The sequence below is a fragment of the Mesoplodon densirostris genome, chromosome 8, assembly GCF_025265405.1.
Source record: "Mesoplodon densirostris isolate mMesDen1 chromosome 8, mMesDen1 primary haplotype, whole genome shotgun sequence".
In the NCBI taxonomy this organism is placed as follows: Eukaryota; Metazoa; Chordata; class Mammalia; order Artiodactyla; family Ziphiidae; genus Mesoplodon; species Mesoplodon densirostris.
The window spans coordinates 2940185-2952732 of NC_082668.1; positions in this window are offsets into that span (position 1 = coordinate 2940185).

Consider the following 12548-nt stretch of genomic DNA (forward strand, 5'->3'; position numbering starts at 1 on the left):
ACGACTCCCGTGGGTCGGCTCGGAACTTCATAGCTCCGCCCCGTGCCCCGCTCCTGTCCCGTCCCCCTGCCAGGTGTTTGTCTTGCTGCACCGCTGGCTCACTGCTTGCCTTCAAGGTTGGCTCAGATGTCACCTGTGGGAAGCATTTCCTGGTCCCCTTGGTTTTATGTCACTTCCAAGGTTTCTCTCTTGCGTTTCCGTGATGGTACATTTCAAACAATGTGTGTTTATCCATTCCACAATGTTTCTTGCATGCCTCGTCTTTGTCTGTCAGGCGTTATTCAAGTTGCTGGAGATAAAGTTTCTTCTCAAGCTTATACTGTAGTGAGGGAAAGGGACAAGAAATATGTGCTGTGGCAGACGGTGTTTACGTGCCAAGAAGAAAAATCAATCAGGTCAAGGGGACAGGGAGTGATGGTGTGGAAGCAGGGTGCAGATTGATGATAGAGGTGACTGTAGGTTTTGTCTGAGCGGAAAACAGATGATATGGGGGAACAAGCAAGCCGCTGTCCTGGGAAGGGGTGGTCCAGGCAGAGGAAATAAGTGCAAAGGCCTGGAGGCAAGACGACGCAGGGCCTGTTCAAGGGGCTGTGCTGCTGGGTCCCTGAGTCTCTTAAAAAATACTCATGTTTTCTGTACTTATTGACATGCACCAGGTACCAAGGGACAGTATGTCAAGCGCTCTATTCATGTGACCTTATCAGTTCCTTACATGTCACAGTAACCCTCTAAGGCAGGCGTTACTATTCTTAATTTCACAAACGAGGAAACAGAGGCTCAGATAGGTCGAGTAACCTTTTCTTAAACTAGATTTTTGTTGTAAGAGGAATACACGCTCCCGGGAAAAGTCGGCCGTCACCGAAGGCCTGCAGTGGAAGGTCCAAGGTCTTCCCTCTTATTCTGCACCTTCATCCCTCTCTCCAGGAGTCTCCAGGTTTAACAATTTCCTGGGTGTCTTTTACAAGGCTTTCCATGAATCCAGAAGCATATAATGGGATAGGATAAATGCCTTTCTCTTCTTATACAGATGGGCCCATTTGTGCATACCATTCTGCAGGTTTTTTTAACCCAACAATAGAATCGTTTATTCAACAGTGTAAACTGTGCATCTGCTGTGTGCCGGGCACTGTCCTAGGCGCTGGGGACACGGGTGAGGAGGAAGAAGCCCCTCCTTCACGGGACCTCCTGGCCCACCGCACCCGTACACGCAGACTCTCCTCGTGCATCTTAACCCTGCAGGTGTCCTCCCCCTCCAAGGTTTTGCTAAGATCAATACTCAGCGAACAACCTGGGTACTTTGTAACATACCATATAAATTTCTGGAATTAAAATGGCTGGGCAAATGGTAAGTCATTGAAAAGTGTAAATCTTGTCAGATTGCTGCCCTGAAAAACTGTCTCGATTTACACTCCCATCTACAGCAGATAAGGGTGGCGGTTTTCCACACTCTTGTTCACAGCGGGCATTCCTAGTTCCTTGATTTACTACTGTTAAAACTTCTTTTAAGGGAAGGAGATGAAATTGGGGGGTTGCCTCTCGGCATCTTTTGAGATAATCACGTGTTTTCTTGTGTGCGTCCTCTGGCCTATCCACATGAGGTATTTTGTGATTGGGATTCACCGAGAATGAGCAATGCTTGTGTTTTTGTTATGAGCCCCGATGGCCATGGTGGGATCAAGGTCCTGCTGAACTTGGTTTGTATATAATTTTGTGTAGGATGTTTTAGACTAGATTTTCTTTGTTAGAGCAGTTTTAGGTTCACAGAAACATGGAGCAGAAGATACAGATTTTCCATATAGTCCCTGTCCCCACACGTGCATGACCTCCCCCATCATCAACATCCCTTGCCAGGTGCTGTGACACGTCACTGTCACCCAAAGTTTACAGTTTACACTAGGGTTCACTCTCAGTGTTTGTGGTACATACTATGGATTTGGACAAACGTATAACATGTAGCCACCATTGTCATTCACGCAGAGTAGTTTCACTGCCTTCAAAACCCTCTGTGCTCCCCCATCATCCCTCCTTCCCAACCCCCGACAATCACTCATCTTTTCCAGTCTCTGTACCTTTGCCTTTTCCGGAATGTTGTGCAGGACTTTTTTTTTTTTTTTTTTTTGTGGTACGCGGGCCTCTCACTGTTGCGGCCTCTCCCGTTGAGGAGCCCAGGCTCAGGACGCGCAGGCTCAGCGGCCATGGCTCACGGGCCCAGCCGCTCCGCGGCACGTGGGATCTTCCCGGACCGGGGCACGAAGCCGTGTCCCCTGCATTGGCAGGCCGATTCCCAACCACTGCGCCACCAGGGAAGCCCCATGTCTCTTTTTGGATTATGGTTTTCTCAGGGTATATGCCCAGTAGTGGGATTGCTGGGTCATATGGTAGTTCTAGTTTTAGTTTTTTAAGGAACCTCCATACTGTTCTCCATAGTGGCTGTATCAATTTACATTCCCACTAATAGTGCAGGAGGGTTCCCTTTTCACCACACCCTTTCCAGCATTTATTGTTTCTAGATTTTTTGATAATGGCCATTCTCACTGGTGTGAGGTGATACCTCACTGTAGTTTTGATTTGCATTTCTCTAATAATTACTGACGTTGAGCATCTTTTCCTGTGCCTCCTGCCCATCTGTACGTCTTCCTCAGTGAAATGTCTATTTAGGTCTTCTGCCCATTTTTTAACTAGATTGTTTGTTTATTTGATATTGAGCTCCATGGGCTGTTTGTATATTTTGGAGATTAATCCTTTGTCTGTTGTTTCCTTGCAAATATTTTCTCCCTGAATATTTTTTAAAAACACTTCCATTTTAGAGAGCATCACAATGAGATATCAAATTTTCAAGGTCACACCTTCTGTTTAAATTTTTTTAATATTTGAAACCTTTTTGAGGGTTGCAAATATTTGATTCTGTTGTATTATTGTGGGAAAATATGCATGAAAAATAAAGACACTTCTTTGGAATAAATGAGCCAGTCACAGTGAATTTACTTGCTATTACAATAGTTAAAAAAAGAAAAAGATTTAGAAGAATCTTTGGCCATCATGTGAAATAGATTCTCTAAAATGGATTCTCTAAAAGCTACCCTTGTCCTTTGTTGGGTCTGTGTTGAATTACAGTCATTTTTATTTTATCACAAAGTAGCAGCCACAATGGAGAACTATTAAAATGTATTTCAAAATGGCATCTTCGGGCTTCCCTGGTGGCGCAGTTGTTGAGAGTCGCCTGCCGATGCAGGGGACGTGGGTTCGTGCCCCAGTCCGGGAGGATCCCACATGCCGCGGAGCAGCTGGGCCCGTGAGCCATGGCTGCTGAGCCTGCGCGTCCGGAGCCTGTGCTCTGCAACGGGAGAGGCCACAGCGGTGAGAAGCCCGCGTACCACCAAAAAAAAAAAAAAAAAAAAAGGCATCTTCTTACTTTTGCTCACACTCATGGTCACTAGTTTCTGAAGTTTCTAATATTTCTCTTTATTTTCCAACTAAAAATCTTTAGCTCTGAATTTGATGGTAGCTCTGTTCTAATAATGTCAGTGTTAAGGGACCCTTATTTTTAGTAGCTGGAATACTGTTTTTCTAGTCAAACTTGCAATTGTCCCCTATAATTTTGATCCATTTCTGCACATATTTTTCTTCCTTTCCTGAATATTGCACCACTTGGCTTTGTAGTTACCACATGTGTCTAAAACAGTTTAGTATACATTTAAAATATATTTATTAATGAATTATTTAATTATAACAAATATAATATTTAATTTACATTAACTTAAATGAATTATAATAGTTAACAAGTAGGCATACATAAAGTTTTGCATCAAAAATAGAGAAATCAATTGCTGTTTGGAATGTAAAATTGTATACTCACTGTGGAAAAGAGTTTGATGGTTTTTCAAAGTTACACGTAGAACTACTTTATGACCTAGCAATTCCACTCCTAGGCAAAAACCCAAAAGAAGTGAAAACAAGGACTCAAACCGATTGTTGTACATCAATGTTCATAGCAGTGTCAGTCACGATAGCGAAAAGGTGGAAACAACTCACGTGTCCTTCAACAGGTGAATGTTTAAACAAAATGTGGTATATTTATACAATAGAATATTATTTAGCCAAAAAAAAGAAGGAATGAAGTTCTAATACAGGCTACAACATGGATGAATCTCGAGAACATTTTGCTAGGTGAAATAAGCCAAACACAAAAGAACAAATAGTGTATGATTCCACTTATATGAGGTACCTACAAGAGGCAAATTCATAAAAACAGTAGAATTGGGGTTACCAGAGGTGGGGGGAAGGTAGGGATAAGGAGATGTCATTTAATGAGTACAGAGTTTCTGCTTGGGATAGTGAAAAAGTTCTGGAAATAGATAATAATGATGGTTGCCTGACATTGTTAAAGTATTAAAAGCCACTGAATTGTACACTTAAAAATGGGTAAAATCAGAAATTCCCTGGTAGTCCAGTGGTTAGGACTCCACGCTTCCACTGCAGGGGGCACAGGTTCAATCCCTGGTCGGGGAACTAAGATACTGCATGCCATGTGGCATGGCCAAAAAAAAAAAAAAGAGAGGAAAAATGGCTAAAATGCTAAATTTTCTGTTATGTATATTTTACTACAATAAAAAAAATCAACTAAAGAGAGTATCGACTAAGCTGAACATAAATGTAGCCTATGACCCAATAATTCCATCTCTGGGTATATCCCAATGGAAATGGGTACCAATGTTCACCAAAAGACTCACACAGGAATGTTCATAGCAGCACTATTTGCAATAGCCCTAGACTGGCTACAACTCAGCTTTTCATCAACATGAGGATGCACAAGTAAGTGGTGGTACATCCAGATGAAGAAGTATTATACCGCAATGAACAGGACTGACTAAGCAACAATGCAGATGACTAAGCAACAATGCAGATGAATCTCACCAACAAAATGCTGGGCGAGAGAAGTCAGAGGTGGAGGAACACAGACTGTGTGATGCCATTTACGTAGAGTCCAAACCCGGGCAAGACAAATCTGTGGCATAGTGCTAATCTTGGGGCGTGATGACTGGAAGGGGCTTCTGGGGTGCATGAAATGTTCTGTTTTTTGATCTGGACCCTGGTTAATGGGCATATTTACTTTGTGAAAATTCATCAAGCTGTACACTTATGATCTGTGCTTTTAAGTATGGTTTTACTTCAATTAAATAAAAAAAGCTTACTTAAAAAAACCCACAGAAATCAATTACTACAAATAGCAGAAAATTATGTACCCAGTGGAGATAAAGTAGTAAAGACCTTTTTATGTAAATAGTAAATAATGCTGAACTATTTCTCACAGTCTTAAGTGAATAGAGTATGAAAGTTTCCTGGTAAGTTTATTTTTCTGGTTAAAAAATTTCAGAAAATGTTTGATCAAGTCTCATTTAGGGAAGTCAAATTATATTCATAAATAAAATTTGTATTGCTCACCTAAATGCCCGAGATGGGGGTCTTCCAGTTGGATGACTTAAAGCCAGGAGGGCAATGGACTGAGTCATATTTTCAAAGAGCTCTCTCCTTTTCTGGAAAATCAGGAGAGCAAGGAATCTACCAGAGAGAAGGCAGTCTCATTTGTCTAGGAAAGAAATACCAGGGCTTGGTGTGCCATCATGGTCACAGAAATGGGATGTTGAAGAGTTCTGGAAGTAGGACAGGCAAGACCTACCACCTGAATTGGACATCGGGGTGAAGGAAGGTAGGAATCAAGGGTGACACCTAGGTTTTGGCGGGAGCCACTGGGTGGATGGTGAGTTGAGAAAGACTGGGGAGAACAGGTTTGGGGGGAGAGGGCAGGAGTTGTATTTGGCATATGTTTAATCTGAGATGCCTGTTAGTCATCCAAGTGGGGATGATGAGGAGACAGGTGGAGATGTATGCATGCAGAGTTCCGAGAAGAGGTCAGGGCAAGAGTCATGCATGAATGTGGCATCAGAATATGGTGTCTTTAAAGCCAAAGAACTAATAAGGATGACTTTGGAAGAGAGTAAACTGAAGACAAAAGAGGGTCTAAGGACTATGCCCTGGGCACACCAACATTTAAATAAAAAGAAGCCAAAAAATTGAATCTGAAAAAAGGGGCTCAGAGTGGGCTCGCATTTCCCTCTAATGTGAAGCAGGTGGGATTGCAAGGCCTCTGGGGCTCTTTCTGCCCTGATAATGTCTGGGTCTATAATACTGTGAGACAGCTACAGACTGCAGACAGAGGGTGGAGGCGGGGGGGGGGGCGCAACCGTCCACCACCTTTCAGGAACATGGAGATTTTTCTAACGGTAAAAATGTCTATGGCTCCTCCATTGAGATTGGCTCACCCTCTTGGTATTTAGGACCCTTGCGAAGTGACCCCAAGTTAACTGTCCCGCCCACCAACCCAAGTCCTCTCTATCCCTTACGGAGGCCTAGCAGCACCACACCCATGCCTTCCTGCTCTGCCCTCTGCCCACAGTGAATCTCTCATTTTGGTATCTGAACGTCACACCCAACTTTCAAGGAAGATTTTCCACTCTGGCTAGTGCATATAGGAATTATTCCTGGCCCTGTGTGAGCTGCAAGAATTAGGGTCCCTCTTCCTTCCTGATTGTTCTTTCCTCAGCCTTAGGGAGATTTCTCACCCACATGCTAATGGGTTCTCACCTGAAGCGCCAGGGGCACCCTCTGCAGCCTATCAAAAGGCAATATCACCTTCCTCACAAGTTGAGAGACCTACCTGTTTGGTCCCACACAGGCAAGCGGTGGTCTCAGTTCTCTGCTCCTTTCTTTTTTTTTTTTTTGCGGTACACGGGCCTCTCACTATTGTGGCCTCTCCCGCTGCGGAGCACAGGCTCCGGACGCACAGGCTCAGCGGCCATGGCTCATGGGCCCAGCCGCTCTGCGGCATGTGGGATCTTCCCGGACCGGGGCACGAACCCGTGCCCCCTGCATCGGCAGGCGGACTCTCAACCACTGCGCCACCAGGGAAGCCCCTCTGCCCCTTTCTTAAAGGACACGTTTCACAATAAAAATAGCACCGCCAATTAATTTTACACAGTGTGAGAGATTTTCTGACATTTACTCCAATTTCCCCAAACCAGTGTTGCTATAAAGTTCATTTCCCCATTGCCATGGAAAATAGAACAGTTATTTGTCATTTTCTTCCTTTTTCAGTCCTTTCTCACAGTGCACAAAACATGCCTGAATGACAGGTTGTTCAATCATTATTGCTGCATTTTACAGACCCCAAAACTTGGCAGTTTATGACAACCCCTTCATTTGTGCTTGGCCTGGCACTTCTTGCTTCAGACCCTTCCCTTGGTTGCAGTTGAAACTTCCGACATTTTTCCTGGAAATCTTCTCTTTTTTACTATTGTGGTACTGTTGTACATCCCAGTTGTTGATTCATCTATATTTTTATTTTTATATTCTTTCTAACATATTTGTTAGTTTCCTAGTCTAATTTTATTCTTTACTTTGTTATTGTTCTTTGTTTGTTTGTTTGTTTTTGCTACCCCACGCGGCTTGGGGGATCTTGCTTCACGAGCCGGGGGTCAGGCAAAACTCCTGCGGTGGGAGCTCCAAGTCCAAACCACTGGACTAACAGAGAACCTCAGACCCCAGGGAATATCCGTTGGAGTGAGGTCTCATGGAGGTCCTCATCTCAGCACCAAGACCCAGCTCTACCAAACAGCCTACAAACTGCAGTGTTGGAAGCTTCAGGCCAAACAACCAGTAAGACAGGAATGCAGTCCCACTCATAAAAAAAAATGTAAAAATGAGACAACAAAAAAAAATATGTCACAGTTGAAGGAGCAAGGTAAAAACCTACAAGAACAAATAAATGAAGAGGAAATAAGCAATCTACCTGAAAAAGTAAGGACAGTAAAGATGATCCAGAATCTCAGAAATAGAATGGAGGCATGGATTGAGAAAATATAAGAAATGTATAACAAAGATCTAGAAGAATTTGGGGCTTCCCCAGTGGCACAGTGGTTAAGAATCCACCTGCCAATGCAGGAGACATGGGTTCGAATCCTGGTCCAGGAAGATCCCACATGCCGTGGAGCAACTAAGCCTGTGCACCACAACCACTGAGCCTGTGCTCTAGAGCCTGTGAGCCACAACTACTGAGCCTGCATGCCACAACTACTGAAGCCTGTGCACCTACAGCCCATGCTCCGTAACAAGAGAAGCCACCGCAATGAGAAGCCTGCACACCACAATGAAGAGTAGCCCCCACTTGCCGCAACTAGAGAAACCTCGCGTGCAGCAACAAAGATCCAAAGCAGCCCAAAATAAATAAATAAATAAATTTATAGAAGAACTAAAGAACAAACAAATAGAGATGAGTAACACAATAACTGAAGTGAAAATACACTAGAAGGAATCAATAACAGAATAACTGAGGCAGAAGAATGAATAAGTGAGCTGGAAGACAAAATGGTGGAAATAACTGCTGAGGAGCAGAACAAAGAAAAAAGAATGAAAAGAAGACAATCTCAGAGACCTCTGGGACAACACTAAATGCACCAACATTCAAATTATAGGGGTCCCAGAAGAAGAAGAGAAAAAGAAAGGATCTGAGGAAATATTTGAAGAGATTATAGTCGAAAACTTCCCTAACATGGGAAAGGAAATAGTCACCCAAGTCCAGGAAGCACAAAGAGTCCCATACAAGATAAACCCTAGGAAAAACACACAAAGACACATATAAATCAAACTAACAAAAATTAAATTCAAAGAAAAAATGTAAAAACCAGCAAGGGAAAAACAAAAAATAACATACAAAGGAATCCCCATAAGATTATCAACTGATTTTTCAGCAGAAACACTGCAGGCCAGAAGGGAGTGGCAGGATATGCTTAAAGTGATGAAAAAGAAAAACCTACAACCAAGATTACTCTACCCAGCAAGGATCTCATTCAGATTCAATGGAAAAATCAAAAGCTTTTCAGACAAGCAAAAGCTAAGCAAATTCAGCACCACCAAACCAGCTTTACAACAAATGCTAAAGAAACCTCTCTAAGTGGGAAACACAAGAGAAGAAAAAGATCCACAAAAACAAACCCAAAACAATTAAGAAAATGGTAATAGGAACATACATATCGACAATAACCTTGAATGTAAATGGATTAAATGCTCCAACCAAAAGACACAGACTGGCTGAATGGATACAAAAACAAGACCCATATATATGCTGTCTACAAGAGACCCACTTCAGACCTAGGGACACATACAGACTGAAAGTGAAAGGATGGAAAAAGATATTCCATGCAAATGGAAATCAAAAGAAAGCTGGAGTAGCAATACTCGTATCAGACAAAATAGACTTTAAAATAAAGACTGTTATAAGAGATAAGGAGGGACACTACATAATGATCAAAGGATCAATCCAAGAAGAAGATATAACAATTATAAATGTTTATGCACCCAACATAGGAGCACCTCAATACATAAGGCAAATGCTAACAACCATGAAAGGAGAAATTGACAGTAACACAATAATAGTAGAGGACTGTAACACCACACTTACACCATGGACAGATCATCCAACCAGAAAATAAATAAGGAAACACAAGCTTTAAATGACACAATAGACCAGATAGATTTAATTGATATTTATAGACCATTCCACCAAAAAGTGGCAGGGTACACTTTCTTCTCAAGTGCATGCAGAACATTCTCCAGGGTAGATCACATCTTGGGTCACAAATTAAGCCATGGAAAATTTAAGAAAATTGAAATCATATCAAGCATGTTTTCTGACCACAACATTGTGAGATTGGGAATCAATTACAGCAAAAAAATTGTAAAAACCACAAATACATGGAGGCTAAACAGTGCGCTACTAAATAACCAAGAGATCACTGAAGAAATCAGAGAAGAAATAAAAAAATGCACAGAAACAAATGACAGTGAAAACCCGATGACCCAAAACCTATGGGATGCAGCAAAAGCAGTTCTAAGAGGGAAGTTTATAGCAATTCAATCTCACCTCAAGAAACAAGAAAAATCAAATAAACAATCTAACCCTACACTTAAAACAACTAGAGAAAGAAGAACAAAGAAAACCCAAAGTCAGTAGAAGGAAAGAAATCATAAAGATAAGAGCAGAAATAAATGGAATAGAAATGAAGAAAACAGTAGCAAAGATCAATAAAACTAAAAACTGGTTCTTTGTGAAGGTAAACAAAATTGATAAACCCTTAGTCAGACGCATCAAGAAAAAAAGGGAGAGGATGAAAATCAATAAAATTAGAAAGGAAAAAGGAGAAATCACAACTGACACGGCAGAAATACAAAGGATTATAAGAGACTACTACAAACAGCTATATGCCAATAAAATGGACAACTGTGACGAAATGGACAAATTCTTGGAAAGGTACAATTTTCCACAACTGAACCAGGAAGAATTAGAAAATATAAACAGACCTATCACAAGCAATGAAATTGAAACCGTAATTAAAAATCTTCCAACAAACAAAAGTACAGGACCAGAGGGCTTCACAGGTGAATTCTATCAAACATTTAGAGAAGAGCTAACACTGATGCTTCTGAAACTCTTCCAAAAAATTGCAGAGGGAGAAACACTACCAAATTCATTCTATGAAGCCACCATCACCCTGATATCAAAACCAGAATAAGATATCACAAAAAAGAGAAAATTATAGACCAATATCACTGATGAACATAGATGCAAAAACCCTGAACAAAATACTAGCAAACAGAATCCAACAGCACATTAAAAGGATCATACACCGTGATCAAGTGGGATTTATCCCAGGGATGCAAGTATTCTTCAATATAAGCAAATCAATCAATGTGATACAGAACATTAACAAATTAAGGAATAGAAACCATATGATCATCTCAATAGATGCAGAAAAAGCTTTTGACAAAATTCAACACCCATTTATGATAAAAACTCTCCAGAAAATGGGCATAGAGGGAACCTACCTCAACATCATAAAAGCCATATATGACAAACCCACAGCAAGCATCATACTCAATGGTGAAAACCTAAAAGCATTTCCACTAAGATCAGGAAAAAGACAAGGATGTCCACTCTCACAACTCTTATTCAACATAGTTTTGGAAGTTCCAGCCATGGCAATCAGAGAAGAAAAAGAAATAAAAGGAATACAAATTGTAAAAGAGGAAGTAAAGCTGTTGCTCTTTGCAGATGAGATGATACTATACATAGAAAATCCTAAAGATGCTACCAGAAAACTACTAGAACTAATCAATAAATTTGGCAACGTTGCAGAATACAAAATTAATGCACAGAAATCTCTGGCGTTCCTATACACCAACAAAGAAAAATCAGAAATTAAGGAAACACTCCCATTTACCACTGCAACAAAAAGAATTGAATGTCTAGGAATAAACCTGCCTAAGGAGGTGAAAGACTTGCACTCAGAAAACTATAAAACACTAATGAAAGAAATCAAAGATGACATAAACAGATGGAGAAATATACCATGTTCTTGGATTGGAAGAATCAACACAGTTAAAATGACTATACTACCCAAAGCAATCTACAGATTCAATGCAATCCCTATGAAACTACCAGTAACATTCTTCACAGAATTAGAACAAACAATTTTACAATTTGTATGGAAACACAGAAGACCCCGAATAGCCAAAGCAATCTTGAGAAAGAAAAATGGAGTTGGAGGAATCAGGCTCCCTGACTTCAAACTATACCACAAAGCTAATCAAGACAGTATGGTACTGGCACAAAAACAGAAATACAGATCAGTGGTACGGGATAGAAAGCCCAGAGATAAACCCATGCACATATGGACACCTAATTTACAACAAAGGAGGCAAGAACATAAAATGGAGAAAAGACAGCCTCTTCAATAAGTGGTGCTGGGAAAACAGGACAGCTACATGTAAAAGAATGAAATTAGAACACTACCCTACCCCATACACAAAAATAAACTCCAAATGGATTAAAGACTTAAATGTAAGATGAGACACTATAAAACTCTTAGAGGAAAACATAGGAAAAAACACCCTTTGACATAAACCACAGCAAGATCTTTTTTGACCCACCTCCTAGAGTAACGGAAATAAAAACAAAAATAAAATGGGACATAATTAAACTTAAAAGCTTTTGCACAGCAAAGGAAACCATAAACAAGATAAAAAGACAACCCTCAGAATGGGAGAAAGTATTTGCAAATGAAACAACAAAGGATTAATCTCCAAAATATACAAACAGCCCATGGAGCTCAATATCAAAAAAACAAACAATCCAGTTAAAAAATGGGCAGAAGACCTAAATAGACATTTCACTGAGGAAGACGTACAGATGGGCAGGAGGCACAGGAAAAGATGTTCAACGTCAGTAATTATTAGAGAAATGCAAATCAAAACTACAGTGAGGTATCACCTCACACCAGTGAGAATGGCCATTATCAAAAAATCTAGAAACAATAAATGCTGGAAAGGGTGTGGTGAAAAGGGAACCCTCCTGCACTATTAGTGGGAATGTAAATTGATACAGCCACTATGGAGAACAGTATGGAGGTTCCTTAAAAAACTAAAACTAGAACTAC